We start from the raw sequence: 17,409 nt of genomic DNA, 5'->3' as shown, positions 1-17,409 counted from the left end.
ATGCGTAATTAGAATAGTTGAAACCCTAACGACGCTTATGAATGATCCAACCGGGGTTTTCGCGACTCTGTCAATCATGCCAATCGTATCGATCTTGACTTCAATTGTTCGGTATTAACCGTGTCGCTCGTGCCGCGGAGATTACAACGAAGCGCGATCCGCACGATTAAAACCCTAGTAACACTTGCGAAACAAGGGATTCCGCGGCTATGTCGATCGTGCCGTTCGTGTTGTTCGTGCCTCTCGTGTCGCTCGTGCCGATCATGTTTCAATCAACAAACGATGTTTCTTGCTTTTTTCTTGGATGCGATTGAATTTCTGATTTGTTATTATTGTTGAGTAGAATTATGTGCACGTTCTTGGAGAAAATTTCAAGAATCTATCGCCGGAAAATTATCGCCGGGAATCTCCAGAGCTTTTTTGAAAAAATGAAAATCGTACTAAAAATGGGACAACAGATTAAATATGTAGCCCACAAACATACTTAACCATTTAACCAGGCGCAGAACTTGCCGCCTGACGGGCTCAAACTCAGGAACTTATGGTTGATATCCACCTCTTTTGCCGCTAGGCTAGAAGAGGGGACTATTTACTATGACATAAAAGACATAAGAGTTAGTTGCTCTTTTTTATTCTACATTTTTTTAATTTTTTTTTATGAAAGTTGTATTTTATTAATATACATCATCACGTGTCAACTTAATTCAACATGTATTATTTTTCTATAATATAAGATTATATTAAAAATTTATTTTTAATTAATGATTATTCAATATTGTCTTTGAATTCTTAATTCTTATATATGATCTTTTAGAATTACAACATAGATCATAGTGAGTAATTTTTATTTTATCTACTAGTAGAAAATTATATCAAACCAATGATACAATTAGATTAGTTGTAAAAAAAGTTGAAACAAACTAGAAATATTCTATTTTACTATAGGGTAAGTTCTCTTGTATTATTATTATTATTATTAAACTTCGTTTATATTTAAACCGTTTAATTAAAAACTGAAATATTGTTAGTAGAGAATTAAATCATGTGAAAAAAAAATTAGTTATAAAAATATTGTTATTAGAGAATTGTTAGAAGAGAAATATTTATAACATATATCATGGTGAGTAATTTTATTTTTATTTTATTTGTTAGTAGAGAATTAAATCAAAGCAATGATACAATTAGTTGTAAAAAAAAAATTGAGACAAACCAGAAATATTCTTTCTTACTATAGTGAAAGTTCTCTTCTATATATATCTATTATTATTATTATTATTAAAAACTGATCTATAAGACTTGAATAATACCTAGCTAGGCTTAGGAAAGAAGCCAGCCGTTACATTAATAGTTTTATCTCTTAATCATCTTCAACCCACCTGTAAACTCATCTCCATAATAGGTTTTAGCCCTCCAACCCACCTGCAAACTCAACTGCATTTTGAGTTTTTCTGCAAATATCTCTTCTACAAACCCAAATTTGCAGGGATACTATTCACATACTCAAAAGTTTTCAAAACTTTTATTTCACTCCTTTTAGTTTGTTTTTAATTAATTTACATAATTTATTTATATTTTAATTTGTTTACATATTTTATTTATTTATACTTTTATTTTATTTATATGTTTAATTCGTGATAATTTAAATTTGTTTATATGATTAACTTATATTTAAATTTGTTTATATTTATATTTTATATTTTTTAAGTATTATAAATTTATAATAATAAACAATATTGATAAAAAAATAATAAATAATAAAAACAATTTTAATAAAATAAAACACGTAGAAAAACCAAAAAATATAATAATCCATTACATAACTAAGAAATTGAAAAAACACATTTCGAGAATTGATAAATCGTCTATTTTAAGGGTGGAAAATATGATTTAATAAGGTTTGTTTTGTTGTATTTTTTTTGTTTGTGAAATGTAATTTGTGTTTATTTAATGATGTTTAATTTGTTTTATACAGTTGTATAAATAACTGATTTATAATTAGAATTTAAAAGTAATTAATAAGTTGTTGTAAAGTTATGAATTTAATTTGTAATTTTAGATAAATATATAAATAATATTGAAAAAATTAAAAATTATTATAAAAAAGAATATTCTGAAAATATTTTTTTGAGTTTGAGTTTGAGTTTTTGGGTTGGAGATAAATTACTGTTTGATATGATGTTTATTTCATTTTAAGTTTGAGAATAAGTATTTGGGTTAGAGATGGCCTACAAGAAACCATGCCCACCACCACCATTGTAATAACATGATCCTTCTTTCATTTTCACCTATAAATACCATCGCCCATTTAAATTCAATCATTTTATCATAATAACAACAACAAAAATGTCACTCACCCGTTTCTTAATCCCATCATTGTTATTTCTACTTCCACTCCATTTCCACATTCTCAAAGCAAACACGAACTATCGCGAAAACTCTACACTAGTTCCGACTTCACCCTCTTTGGGTTCACCATGGTTAAGAATGACGGGTTAATAACCCTAATGAGAAAACGGGTAAGAACCCAAGAGACACCGGTTGTAAGAATCGACCATGGGAACGTCGGTTCTGTTGCAAGAACCGATGTGTGGATGTTTCGTCAGATGTGAATAATTGTGGGGCTTGTAACATTAGGTGCTCGTTCGGTGGCAATGTTGTCGCGGGTATTGTGTTAACACAAATATTAATCCGCATCATTGTGGAAGTTGCCAACATAGATGCCCTATTGGGAGGCGTTGTGTTTATGGCATGTGTGGTTATTCTTCATCGGTACCATTATCCATTTCTTCTATCTCAACTATAAAGAAATATGTGCCTCAACATTCATCTACTAGGTAAAGTATAAGGAACCGTTATCTAAAAGGTTTGTGTGATGAATCTGGAATTGGAACTGAGTTCAATTAGGATTCTTTTAAATATTTGCATGTTTATTTATATTTGAAATTATAATTATAATGAAATTCAGATACATTTATTGTTGGGTCAGCTCATTTGGTTGTTTTTCTCTCGCCCTCTTCCAGCAGTTCTTCCTCCATTGAAACAACAATTTCTCCATTGAAGCAGTAGGTTATTCTTCTAATTTTTTTATCTCTTCTCCATTTGGTTAACCATCTTTAGTGATGATGATAATGTATGTGAATGACAAGTTAGAATGAGGTTAATTGATAATTTTGATTAGATTACCTCTAGCCTTGTATTGAACAACATTGTATACCCAATTAATATAGTGGATGATTTAAGTGGCCGAAGTGTCCCGTGGTTTTTACCTAATTTGGGTTTTCCATGTAAAATCTTGGTGTCTTGCTCTTTGTTTTTTAATTGTTTGATTCTTTGATGCTCAATTGAATTGGCTGCCCATTTGATTATACAAAAGGGGAAAAAGAATTCTTAGGCCTTTTGTTGTACCTTGTCTATTTCTAGATTGCTGAACATGTACTATTATTCGATTTCTCCAACCAGTGGTATCAGAGCTGAGTTCGTTTGGTGGTGATTCTTGTATAATTCAAATGGAAGAATTGTTGAGTAGTAATTGCACGATGATCAAACTCACAGCTACCAATTACACAATCTGGAAGTCACGGATGGAGGACTTATTGTGTAATTATGATTATGAAGACACTATTTTGGGTGATAAAAGCAAACCAGAGGCTATGACAGATGCAGATTGGAAGAAGCTGAACAGAAAGACAGTTGATAAAATCAGGCAATGGGTTGACAATAGTGTGTATCAGCATGTGGCTACTGAGGTTAATGCTCATAAAATGTGGACTATTTTGAGTGAGCTGTATGAGAAGAACAACACTAAAAAACAGAGCATTTCTATTTAGGAAGTTTTGCTCGTTGAAATATCAAGATGGGTCTTCTATGTCCGAGCATCTAAATGATTTTCAGGGGATTCTAAATGAGTTGTCTGCGATACGAATGAAATTTTATGATATGTGTTTGATTAATTCCCTACCTGATTGTTGGAAAACACTTGAGGTTTTAATTACCAATTCTGTTCCACAAGGTATGTTCACTTTGAAAATGATGAAAGAGAGCGTATTGAATAAAGAGGCTAGAAGAAAAGAACAGGGCTTCTCCAAAGAGGTAGAAGTAAAAATAAAACTCCAAAGAATCGTAGTGGCAGTTCAGACATGTCACGGGGAACATCCAGCTCGAGAAAAGAGATTACATGTTATCATTGTGGCAAGCCAGGACACAAGAAGTATCAATGCAGATCTTTAAAGCGAGAACAAAAGGAGAATAAGCAAGATGGAAGTAGTAAGGTTGCAGATGTGGGTGGTAACAACATCGATATTGTTTACGACAATGATAATATCAACCTTGTTTCTCAAGATACACAATGGGTGGTAGACTCGGGTGCTTCTTATCATGTCACCAATCGTTGTGATATATTTCTTCTTACACTAGTGAACATTTTGGTTTAGTGACGTTGGGAAACCATGTTACATGTAAGATTGTTGGAAAAGGAGATGTCTGTTTGGATACTAACACTTCGTGCAAGCTACTTTTGAAAAATGTTCGACATGTTCCCGATATTCGGATGAATTTAATCTCTACTGGTATTCTTGATGATGAGGGCTATCATAGTTACTTTGGTGAAGGAAAATGAAAACTCACTAAGGGGTCTTTGGTGATAGCTAAAGGAAAGAATGACGGTTCTCTTTATGTGACAGAGACTAAGTCTTATGGGGGAGAAGAAAATGCAGTTAATGATTGTTCAATACAACTTTGGTATAAGCGACTTGGTCACTTAAGTCAAAATGGAATGTGAGTTCTCTCCAAGACAATCGATCTTCAGGGCTTAAAGTCCACAGATTTGAAGACATGCACAAATTGCTTAGTTGGTAAGCAAGATAGAGTTTCCTTCAAAAGTTTATCTCTATCTAGGAAGCCCAATATCCTAGATATGGTTCACACAGACATATGTTTTATGGATTCCTTGACTTTAGGTGGTGCTCATTATTACATCACTTTTATCAATGATTGCTCAAGGAAGGTGTGGGAATATTCCTTGAAGACTAAGGATCAAGCATTGGATTACTTCAAGTTGTTTCATGCTGAAGTAGAGAGAGAAACTGGGAAGAAGTTGAAATGTTTTCGTTCGGATAATGGTGGCGAATACAGAGGGCCATTTTTGGAATACTATAAAAGTCATGGGATCAAGCTTTTGAAGACTGTGCCAAAAACACCACAACAGAATGTAGTTGCAGAGAGGATGAAAAGGTCTATCAATGAGAGAATTTTGTGTATGTTGTCTCATGCTAAGTTGTCAAAATCCTTTTGGGGAGAGGCAATGAAGACAGCGGTTGATCTGATAAACCTTTCACCCTCAACTCCTTTAGATGGCGACGTTCCACAAAGAGTTTGGAGAGGTAAAGACGTCTCTTATGATCACTTGAGAGTTTTTGGTTGTAAAGTGTTTGTTCATATTCCTCGAGATGAGATAGCTAAGCTTGATAGCAAGACGAGACATTGTATCTTTATTGGGTATGGCCACGGAGAATTTGGGTACCGATGTTGGGATCCGGTTAACAAGAAACTCATTATAAGTAGAGATGTGGTATTCTTTGAAGATCAGACCATTGAAGACTTTGAGAAAAAAGAAAAGCTGAAGTCTACGGAAAAGCTATTGCCCGATAATGGTAAGATTCGTACACCACAATCACAGCCCAATGATCTGGAAAATGCCCAAGTTGAGGTTGATGAGACTCCTCTAGTTGATGCTAAGCCAACAGAGGAAGTTGAATAAGATGATGATAGTTTTCTAGAGCCATTCGATGATCAACATATTAGAAGATCTAGTAGGCAGCGACAACCTTCTAGTAGGTATCCTCCCAATGAGTATGTGATGTTGATTGACGGGGGAGAACCAGAAACCTATCAAGAAGGATTGTCTCATGAAAACAAGAACAAGTGGTCGGTGGAAATGCAAGAAAAGATACATTCCTTGCAAGAGAACGAGACTTATGACTTGGTGAAACTTCCGAAAGGAAAAAAGACTTTGAAAAACAAGTGGGTATTCAAGTTGAAGCACCAAGAGAATAGCTCACAACCTCGATACAAAGCAAGACTGGTTGTGAAGGGCTTTGGACAGAAAAAGGGGTTTGATTTTGAAGAGATCTTCTCACCGGTTGTGAAGAGGTCATCCATCAGAGATGTGTTAGCATTGGCTGTTAGTCAAGATTTGAAAATTGAACAACTAGATGTGAAGACTACATTTCTCCATGGTAAATTGGAAGAAGAGATCTATATGGAACAACCTAAGGGTTTCAAAGTTAAAGGTAAAGAAGATCTTGTCTGTAGGTTGAGGAAAAGCTTGTATGGGCTCAAGCAAGCGCCTAGACAATGATACAGAAAATTTGACTCCTTCATGGAAGAAAATGGGTATAGTAAGACTATTTCTAATCATTGTGTTTTCATCAAGAGATACGATGTTAATGATTATGTTATTCTTCTGCTCTATGTTGATGATATGTTGATTGTTGGGCAAGATATTGCAAAAATTGAGAAGCTCAAAAGGGATTTGAACAAGTCGTTTGGGATGAAGGATTTGAGTTCAGTGAAGCAGATCCTAGGCATGGAAATCACAAGAGACAGAAAGAACAGAACACTTTGGCTATCACAGGAGAAGTACATTGAAAAGGTACTTGAGAGGTTTGCAATGAAAAATGCAAAACTGGTTTCAGTTCCACTTGTAGGTCATTTCAAGTTGAGTTCTAAATAATGTTCTACAAGTGAGAAAGAGAAAGATGAAATGAAGAATGTACCTTATGCCTCCTAAGTTGGTAGTCTTATGTATGCCATGGTATGTACAAGAACGGACATAGCACACGCAGTTGGTGTTGTTAGTCGGTATCTCTCCAACCCGGGAGAAGAACATTGGTTGGTTGTTAAGTGGATTCTCAGATATCTTTGAGGCTCTTCGAAAGCACGTTTATGCTTCGGAAGTGATACTCCTATTTTGGAAGGCTTTACAAATTCTGATATGGCGGGTGATGTTGATTCAAGAAAATATGTATCAGGTTTTTTGGTTACCTTTGCAGGCGGTGCTGTTTCGTGGCAGTTAATGTTACAAAAGTGTGTTGCTTTGTCTAATACAGAAGCTGAGTATATTGCAGCTACTGAGGCATGTAAAGAGGTGTTATGGATGAAGAAGTTCCTACAAGAGTTGGGCCAAAAGAAAGAGAAGTTAACTTTGTTTTGCGACAGTCAAAGTGTCATTCATCTCTCAAAGAATTCAGCTTTTCATTCGAGATCCAAACACATCGACGTGAGATATCACTGGATACGTGATGTGCTTGAGGCAAAAGAGCTGAACTTGGAGAAGATTCATACAAGTGAGAATGGTGCCGATATGTTTACGAAATCCTTGCCTAAGGACAAGTTTGAAGATTGTCGGGAGAGAGCGGGTTTATTGGAGCCTGCGAAGTTGCGCTGACGGGGGAGATTTGTTGGGTCATCTCATTTGGAAGATGGGCCTGACAAATTAATGAAGCCCATTAGGGCATATTTAATTAAGAAAAAAACACAGCAGTTTAGTTGTTTTTCTCTCTCCCTCTTCCAGCAGTTCTTCCTCCATTGAAACAGGAATTTCTCCATTGAAGCAGCAGGTTCTTCTTCAAATTTCCTTTATTTCTTCTCCATTTGGTTAGCCATATTTAGTGATGATGATAATGTATGTGAATGACAAAATAGGATGAGGTTAATTGATAACTTTGATTAGATTACCTCTAGGCTTATATTGAACAAAATTGTATACCCATTTGATATAGTGGATGATTTAAGTGGCCGAAGTGTCCCGTGATTTTTACCTAATTTGGGTTTTCCACGTAAAATCTTGGTGTCTTGCTCTCTGTTTTTTGATTGTTTGATTGTTTGATGCTCAATTGAATTGGCTGTCCATTTGATTATACAGAAGGGGAAAAAGAATTGTTAGACCTTTTGTTGTAGCTTATCTATTTCTGGATTGCTGAACAGGTACTATTATTCGATTTCTCCAACATTTATTATAGATATTTACATGTTTATTTGTATTTGAAATTATAATTATAATGAAATGCAGGTACAATACAATTATATTTTCTTTTACTCTAAATTCAATTATTTACTATTCAATATCACATTTTGTGCAATGTTTCAGCAGTCAGCTTAAAAGTGGATGAATTTATGTTTATTTAAAAAAAAGGTCCATTTGAACACTTTAGCGTTGAAAATTAAAACCAAATAAATATATATATATATATATATAACAAGAATTATCTTAGTTAAGTCATACAATAACATACAAATTACTTTGAGTCCTTTTTTTCATATATAAGAAAGAAAACATAATTATATTTGGAATTTGGGTTTGTTTATATTTGAAATTAAGAAATAAATTATATAATATTTAGAGACGTTTTGAACTATTTTTTTAAGTTAAGTTGAGAATGAGACGGTTGAATCAAAATTATTTTGTTTTAAATTCGATTTTTAAACTAGATAGTCACATGTTAGAAGAAGATATTAAAGTTTTTCACATTTCTTACTTATTCTAATTTCTTAAGTTAGTTTGGGTGACTAAAAAAATATGTAATCTAATATTTTTAAAAATAAATAGATTTTGTATTTATTTTTCAAAAAACTTCCTAACGACGTAACTTTGTGTATGTTTACAAATTTGGACGTATTTTTGTTTTAAATTAAGTGTTTTCAAAATTATACACGTTCAAAATTGCCGAATACAATTTAATGTATGAGAATAGTTAATAAAAAATCATATTTGCTATTTTAATTAATTATGAAAAACAAATAGTACAAAAGGTGTTTATTTATTTGTGAGAAAACATTAAATAATTAGAATTGTGATTAATATACCTTTCAAAAGTTCGAGCATTAAATTTTGAACAAATATTTCATAAAAACTTGAAGGATCATATATTTAAAATTTTAGTAGAATAAGTACAAACTCTTAACTGATATTTAGTTTAAATGTCTTAGCAATATATATATATATATATATATATATTTCAAATATAGTATGTTAATAGATTAATAAATTAATTTTCATGTATCATTAATGAATCTAAAATTTAAAATACATATTTAAATAATTAAATTATATTCTCGATAAAATTACACAAAACTCTAGCATAAAAATTGTATATTTACACGAAAAAAATATATTTAAAATATTATTTATTTATAAATATTTTAGACAAAACTAATATTATTTATTTAAAATTAGTTATAGGTTGGAAAATTTAAGTTTAATTTAAACTTAATGTTAACATATATTTTATCCATCTGCACCCACTTAACCTTTTAATTGACCCTCATTTTATGACTCACACATTTTTATATGTCTCTTTTATCCATCGGCAAATCATTCATCAATCTTAGTCGACCTCAATTGATGACACACCTCTCATCTCAAGTCAAACTCAACCACTAACCCCCACCCCAATTGACCCTCATTTTGTGACACACACTTTTTTATATGTCTATTTATCTTTTTGGAAAACGACTCACAGATCTTAATCTTGTGACTCACACTTTTTCATATGCCTCTTTATCTTCTTGGCAAACCACCCACTGACCATAATCTTGTGACTCACACTTTTCATATATCTCTGTATCCCTTGACAAACCACTCACCAAACTTAGTCGACCTCTCTTTTACTCTCACTTCAACAAATAAAGAACCAATCTCAATTGATCAGAGACCTCTTATTAGACGTCAAACCAACCACTAACCCCCAATTGACCCTCATCTTGTGACTCACACTTTTTTATATGTCTCTTTATCCTGTCGGCCGACAAACCATCCATCAATCTTAGTCGACCTCAATTGATGACACACATCTTATCTCTCGTCAAACTCAACCATTGACCCCTAATTGACCCTCATCTTGTGACTCACACTTTTTTATATACATCTTTATCCTCTTGGTAAACAACTCACTAACCCTAATCTTGTGACTCACAATTTTTCATACGCCTCTTTATCTCCTCGACAAACCACCCATTAACCATAATATTGTGACTTACACTTTTTTATCTGCTACAATATACCTCGACAAATCACTCACCAATCTTAGTTGACCTCTCTTTTACTCCCACTTCAACAAAACAACAACCAATCACAATTGATCACATACCTCTTATCCAATGTCAAACGAACCACTAACCCCCAATTAACCCTTATTTTGTGACTCACACTTTTTCATATGCCTCTTTATCCCCTCGGCCGACAAACCACCCATCAATCTTAGTCGACCTCAATTGATGACACACCTTTTATCTCTTGTTAAACTCAATCATTAACCCCCCAATTGACCCTCATCTTGTGACTCACACTTTTTTATACGCCTCTTTATCCACTTGGAAAACCTCCCACTGACCTAATCTTGTGACTCATACTTTTTCATATGCATTTTTATCTCCTCGGCAAACCACCCACTAACCTTAATTTTATGACTCACATTTTTTCATATGTCTCTTTATCCCTCAACAAACCACTCACCAATCTTAGTCGACATCTCTTTAACTCCCACTTAAACAAATCAACAACCAATCCCAATCGATCACAAACCTCGTATCCAACGTCAAACCAACCACTAACCCCTAATTAACCATTATCTTGTGACTCACACTTTTGCATATGCCTCTTTATCCCCTTAGCCGACAAACCACTCACCAATCTTAGTCGATCTCTCTTTCACTCACACCTAAACAAATCTACAACCAATCCCAATTGATCACAAACCTCTTATCAGACGTCAAACCAACCACTAACCCCCAATTAACCATCATCTTGTGACTCACACTTTTTCATATGCCTCTTTATCCCCTCAGCCGACAAACCACCAACTACCCGACCTCCATATATTACAATCAAGATTATATTCTTGAAAATCTAAATTTGTACGTTTTAGGATTCGAACCCTAGTCTTAAACATGAAATATGAGCACTTTAACCGTTAGACCACTTGAGATTGTTGAAATAATTTTATTATATTGTGTATGGATATATATATTTTGTATTTAATATTTATTACCAATTAGTTAATTTTTATATTAATCAAAAAATTATTTATATTCATAAAAAAAATATTATATATATATATATATATATATATATATATATATATATAATATGAGAGAAAACATGAATGATAAAAGATAAAATGTATTTATATAAAATTAATGATGAAAAATAAAATTATATATATATATATATAATATTTATATAAAAGGTAACTAAATTTAATATATATATATATATATATTATATAAATTATTAATAAAAAATATATATTACATGATTAATAAGAATATAAATATATATTTATATAATTAATTTATGAGAAAGAAACAAATTAGAATTATTATTAATACTTATAAAAGCTTTTTATATATATATATATATATATATATTTAATTAGTTAAAACATTGAACTTATATTATTAAAATATCTCGTTTTCATTAAATTTGATGTTAAATTTAAAATATAAAGTCTTATTAGTTTAGTTGCTTAAAGAGTTGTACTTGTTTTTATTAGTTTACAAGTTCGAAACATACATATAACATTTTTTATTTCATTTTTAACTATTTTAAGTTTATGGGCGGATCAACCCACAATCCGACACAAGTATTCATTTACACTCACATATATATCCAAATTAACCATAGTTTTTAACCCAACAATCCGGACACTTTGAAATTAAGAATTATTATATATATAGATTAATTAGTTAAAAAATTGAACTTATATTTTTAAAATGTCGCGCGTTTATCAAAATTGGTGTTGAACTTAAAATATAAAGTGATAGAATCGTTTTAATCAATAGAGACGGGGGTCTAACTATTGATGACAACTTCTGAAAAACTATTTGATAGAAATCATGTTAGGGATTAATATCACTTTCTATTCTTCACAAACCCTTGCAAACTCTTAAAGCGATTCAAGTGCATAACTGTTTGCTCAGGTTTGAAGCTACGAACCAATGAGAGAAGGAAAGACAAAAGGTAAATGACACAACAAGTTATTTATGGATGTTCGGAGCAAACTCTCCTACGTCACCCCTTCTTCCACAACTAGAAGGATTTCACTATATACTTCTTTGAATCAAATACAGTTTACTGGCTAGCTAACTTTTGAACAGAATAGGCTCTGTTCAACTTACAATATGATTAAGAATATTTCTCAGCTAAACAGATTTTGATTCTCTCTTGAACTTGAAGATAATGTACAAATCAGTAACTGCAAGAGTATGAGATTGATAGCAGGTAAGGCTGGTATTTCAGTACTTCGTAAGTCTGGCAAGTCTCGTACCTTGATCGTTGTCCTTGAGGGTTTATATATAGAGTCAGGACACCAATGGTCGAATCTTCTAGATGGACACGTGACAAACGCCCATTAGAAAACCTCCATAGTACAATGTCGACCCAATATGTTTGGAGGCCTTGTGCGAGATATCAAATGCGTCCCTAAGTATTCCAAACAAAATACTAAAATTACAAACATAACATCATAAATAAATATCTACGCATACCAACAATTAAGATCACAACAACAAAAAGATAAAAAAATCAAGGCAAATTTTATGGTAAAGCTTATTGAATTACTTCAATAACAAATGCTTTTGTTACATTGTCTTCAAAAGGAATGACCAAAAGTCTGAAATTTATTACAAAGACACGACATGCAATACAATTCTACTAGAATTTTACCAGTTTGAATTAGACAATGCAATACTATTTTCTGAAAATTGATCTTCTTGCACTCTTAGATGTGAAATCATCAATTAACCTATCATAGTCAAGCTTTTCCAATAACTCATGTTCAATACAAATCAAAGTCAAAGCATTTAGTCTTTCTTGTGACATGGTTAACGCAAGTAAGATTTCAATATTTTTAGCTTTGAAAAGCTTCTTTCAGCTGATGTTACTGTCACTGGAATTGTTAACATAATTTTATATGCTAGACAACTAGTAGGATAATAATTAGCTCTTTTCAAGAAATCTAGGATTGCACTGGTTGAATCAAGCTCATTTGGTAAATGTTTTTTTAATAGTCCCAATTAATTTAATAAATCTTCACCGTTAATGTTAGAAGTGTGACCATTCTCCAGCTTCTTCTCAAGGTTGTTACAACTTCTTTTTAGGTTAATAGAATCCAAGGACTTTAGCTTCTCTATCGTAAATAAGAATCCAAATGTGTCCTCATATTGCTCAAACATTTTCTCCAATGAACCGATTGCTTCATCAATTATGTATAAAAAGTAATGAATTCTGAAGGATTCTTGACTTGATTCTTCGATAGGTGGTTCAGATGAATGATTTTCAGAGTCCATCTCATCAAAATGTTTTTTCTTAAGAACTTTTCTTTTCTTTTTCTTCTTTGGAAACACTGGATCAATATACAATTCAACAGTAATTTCTTTGGCACAATTCAACGCATTCTCAAATCCTACTTCTCTGTACTCTATAAAGAATGTAATAAGTGCCTTCACACTACCCATTGCTACATCAATACGCATATTTTCAGACTGCAATTGTTTAGTAACAATATAAAAATAAAATGATTAAAAATGATGAAAGAAAAAATAAATATCGAAGATTTGAGATTTTCTACTTTGGATTTAATATATTGATATTTGTTTAGATTTTTTATGATGTTCATTTTTGTAGTCTTAGTTATGAATTGGTTATTAATACACTAATTTAGGTGAAAATAATAAAAATGTATTAATGTCGATGTCGGGGATCAAACCCGTGAATGCTTATCACTATATACTATAACAACATATATTTCTTTTGGTGAGAATAACAATCAAATCATTAACTAAAATGTTAATGTCGTTGCTGGGGACCGAACCCGGGTCACCCGGGTGACAAGCGGGAATGCTTACCACTATACTACAACAACTTGTTAATTTTATATATATATATATGTATATAATTTTTTTGGTGGCCCTACATTTTTTGTGGCCCTGTGCAAGTGCACATCTTGCACAACCAATGGATTGGCCCTACATAGTACAACAGGCTCTGTGCACAAGAATCGTGGCCGTACCAAACTGGAAGTGCGCTGGATATTTTTCTGGAACTATCCTTTACTGAACAAGTAGTGTGACAAATATTCGCGTACGTAGTGACGTTCATTCATTGGATACAAATAGTTGGCGTACCGGACTATACAGATGAGTGGAGCAGGAGTAGCACACATCTAGTTGATCGTGGGTAGACGTATGCTAACTTCAAACAACTGCTTAAGCGAGGAATTAGACGTGCTCCATTAGACTGCCAAGTCTAAGGGAGTTAGACTATACGTCTAACTACGTGTCTGTTAGACTGCACGTCTAACTACGTGTCTGTTAGACTGCACATATGTGTCTGTTAGACTGAACGTCTAACTACGTGTCTATTTGACTACACGTCTAACTACGAATCTGTTAGATTGTACGTCTAACTACGCATTTGTTAGACTGCACGTCTCACTACGCATCTGTTAGACTGCACGTCTAACTACGCATCTGTTGGACTGCACGTCTAACTACGAATCCATATTTATGAAACATTAATAATCACTAGTAATAATATAAAAAACCGTTAAAAAAAATATTATGGTAAAAATATTTATGGGTGGGTCAACCCATAATCCGACTCAATTATCCATTTACTCTCACATATATTCAAATTAATCATTATATATATAGAGAGATTAGTTAGTTACAAAGTTAAACTTATATTGTTAAAATGTCCCGTGTTCATCAAATTTGGTGTTGAATTTAAAATATAAAGTGTTATTAGCCTAGTTAGTTAAAGGGTTGTACTTTTTTTTGTTAGGTTGCAAGTTCAAACCATACTTATAACATTTTTAATTTTATTTTTAACCGTTTTAAATTTATGTGCGGGTCAACCCACAATCCGACCCAAGTATCCATTTACTTTCACATATATATCCAAATTAACCACAACTCTCGACTCGGCAATCCGGACACTTTAAAAATTAAGCATAATATATATATATATATTACCTTTTTTAAAAGATAATACCATAATAACCATATTTATAATTTTCTAAAAAAATTAAGGTTAAAATAAAAAAATTAGTTTTAAAGTATTAATTTATAGATTGCATTAATTTAAGATGTATTTGATTGAAAATAAAATTACATTCTCAATTTTCTAATATATTTTTTCGGAGTTTTATAAGGCAAAAATCTCAATATAACAACTCAAATATGAATAGTAGAAATAATCACCCTCATAATCATAATTTTCATAAAAAAAAACAAAGTATGTAATAATATTAATTTAATAAAAAAAACATAAATAAAACATATATGATAATAGTAGATCAGTAAATAGAGTAGTAAGCAAATATGACTAGAATATTAGTAAACTTAACTTAAAAATTATATTTAAACAGTATTAAATTGATAAATTTTTAATAAAAAAAACTTTCTAGTTAGTTTTAAATTAGTTTAAACTATGTAGAAATTTTATTAAAAAAATTATAAATTAATATTTAAAATAAGTTAAAACATTTATATTAATTTGATAAAGTTATGTAAACAAAAAAAATTTCAAAAACAAAAATAAATCAATTAAAAAATAAATATTTGACGCTAGAATAAAGTGATCGGATATAGCAATCCATCCATTTGGAAATTTACGACGATTTTGTGTTTTTTTTCTTATTCTCATATTTTGTGTCTTTTTTTTCCTGTATTTTCATCAAACTATATTAATATTCACTAAACTAGATTTTTATATTTTTTATTTATATAGTTAGCATTCACCTATTTACAACATAATTCGTTTAACTTCTCACGTTTTCTTAACTTAATTTCTCTTCGACTATATAATTTTAAATCTATAAATTTATTAAACTTAATTTCTCTTCGACTATATAATTTTAAATCTATAAATTTACTATTTAAAATGGGTATTTTAATCACTTTTTAGATTTTGTATAATTATTTTATTTTAGTAGGAGTATTCGTAAATCAGTTCGATTAATGTGCTTAATATGCTCACTTATTACCCGTAATTAGGGGTGATCAAACGGGTAAACCCAACCCGTATTACCTAACCCATATTCAACGTAAATTAAATTTACCCAACCCATATTCAACCCAAATTAAATTGTACCTAACCCATATTATTTACTAATATGGGTTGGACATGGATTGGATAACCCAAATGAATTATTTATTTTTTCATTTAACATGAATTTGACTCATTTAACACATTTTTATCCAGTAAACGCGTTTTTGATATGGTTAACATGTTTTTCACGTTTAACACGTTTTTAACACGTTTTTGACACGATTAACATATTTTTAACATGTTTTTCACACGTTTTCACACGTTTAACATCTTTAACACGTTTTCCCAAAAAATATGTTCAACACGTTTTTGACACATTTCATACGTTTTTGACACATTTCATACGTTTTTCACACATTTAACATATTTTTCACACATTGAATACGTTTTTTTATGTTTTTGGCATTTTAACACATTTTTAATACATTTAAAACGGTTAACACGTTTATCAAATTTTTGACACATTTAACACATTATTGATACATTTAAAAATAAATTTCATGCTTTTGACACATTTAACACATTTTTAACTTATGTAACACGTTTAACACATTTTTTTAATGTTTTTGGCACGTTTAATACGTTTTGATATATTTAACACACTTTGGATATTTAACATGTTTTTGGCACGTTTAATAAATTTTTAACAAGTTTTGACACGTTTAAAGGTGCCAAAAACGTGTTAACATGCCAAAACGTGTTAAAAATATAAGAAATGTATTAAATATGTTAAACATGCAAAACGTGTTAAACATGCCAAAATGTGTCAAATATGTTGAATTAGCTAAAAAATTGCTAAACTTGTCAAAAACTTTTTCAAAACGTGTTAAACGTGCCAAAAACGTGTTAAATATGTCAAAAACGTGTTAAACATATCAAAAACATGTTAAATATGATAAAAATGTCAAACATGTGTTAAACGTGGCAAAAATGTGAAAAACATATTAAACATAACAAAATGTGTTAAATGTACTAAAATGTGTTAAATGTGCCAAAACGTGTTAAACTTCTCAAAAATGTTAGACGTGTCAAAACGTGTAAACCGTGTTCAACATGTCAAAAACGTCTAAAACGTGTTTTTTGGGGGGGGGGAAATGGTTAAAACTATTTTATTAAAATCTCAAAAGTGGGAGGGTCAAGAATCAAAGCTAGACAAATCATAGCTATGATTAAAAGATGACAATCAAACGACCCTAAAGTAACTGATTAGTAGCCATCAAACATACGAAAAACAGAGATTACAAACAAAGATTATAACTTGTATCAAATCCTAATTATCCCAATCATGATTTTTATTTTCA

The sequence above is a fragment of the Impatiens glandulifera genome, chromosome 7 (genome assembly GCF_907164915.1).
Source record: "Impatiens glandulifera chromosome 7, dImpGla2.1, whole genome shotgun sequence".
Lineage (NCBI taxonomy): Eukaryota > Viridiplantae > Streptophyta > Magnoliopsida > Ericales > Balsaminaceae > Impatiens > Impatiens glandulifera.
Note: the sequence above shows the minus strand (reverse complement) of the source record.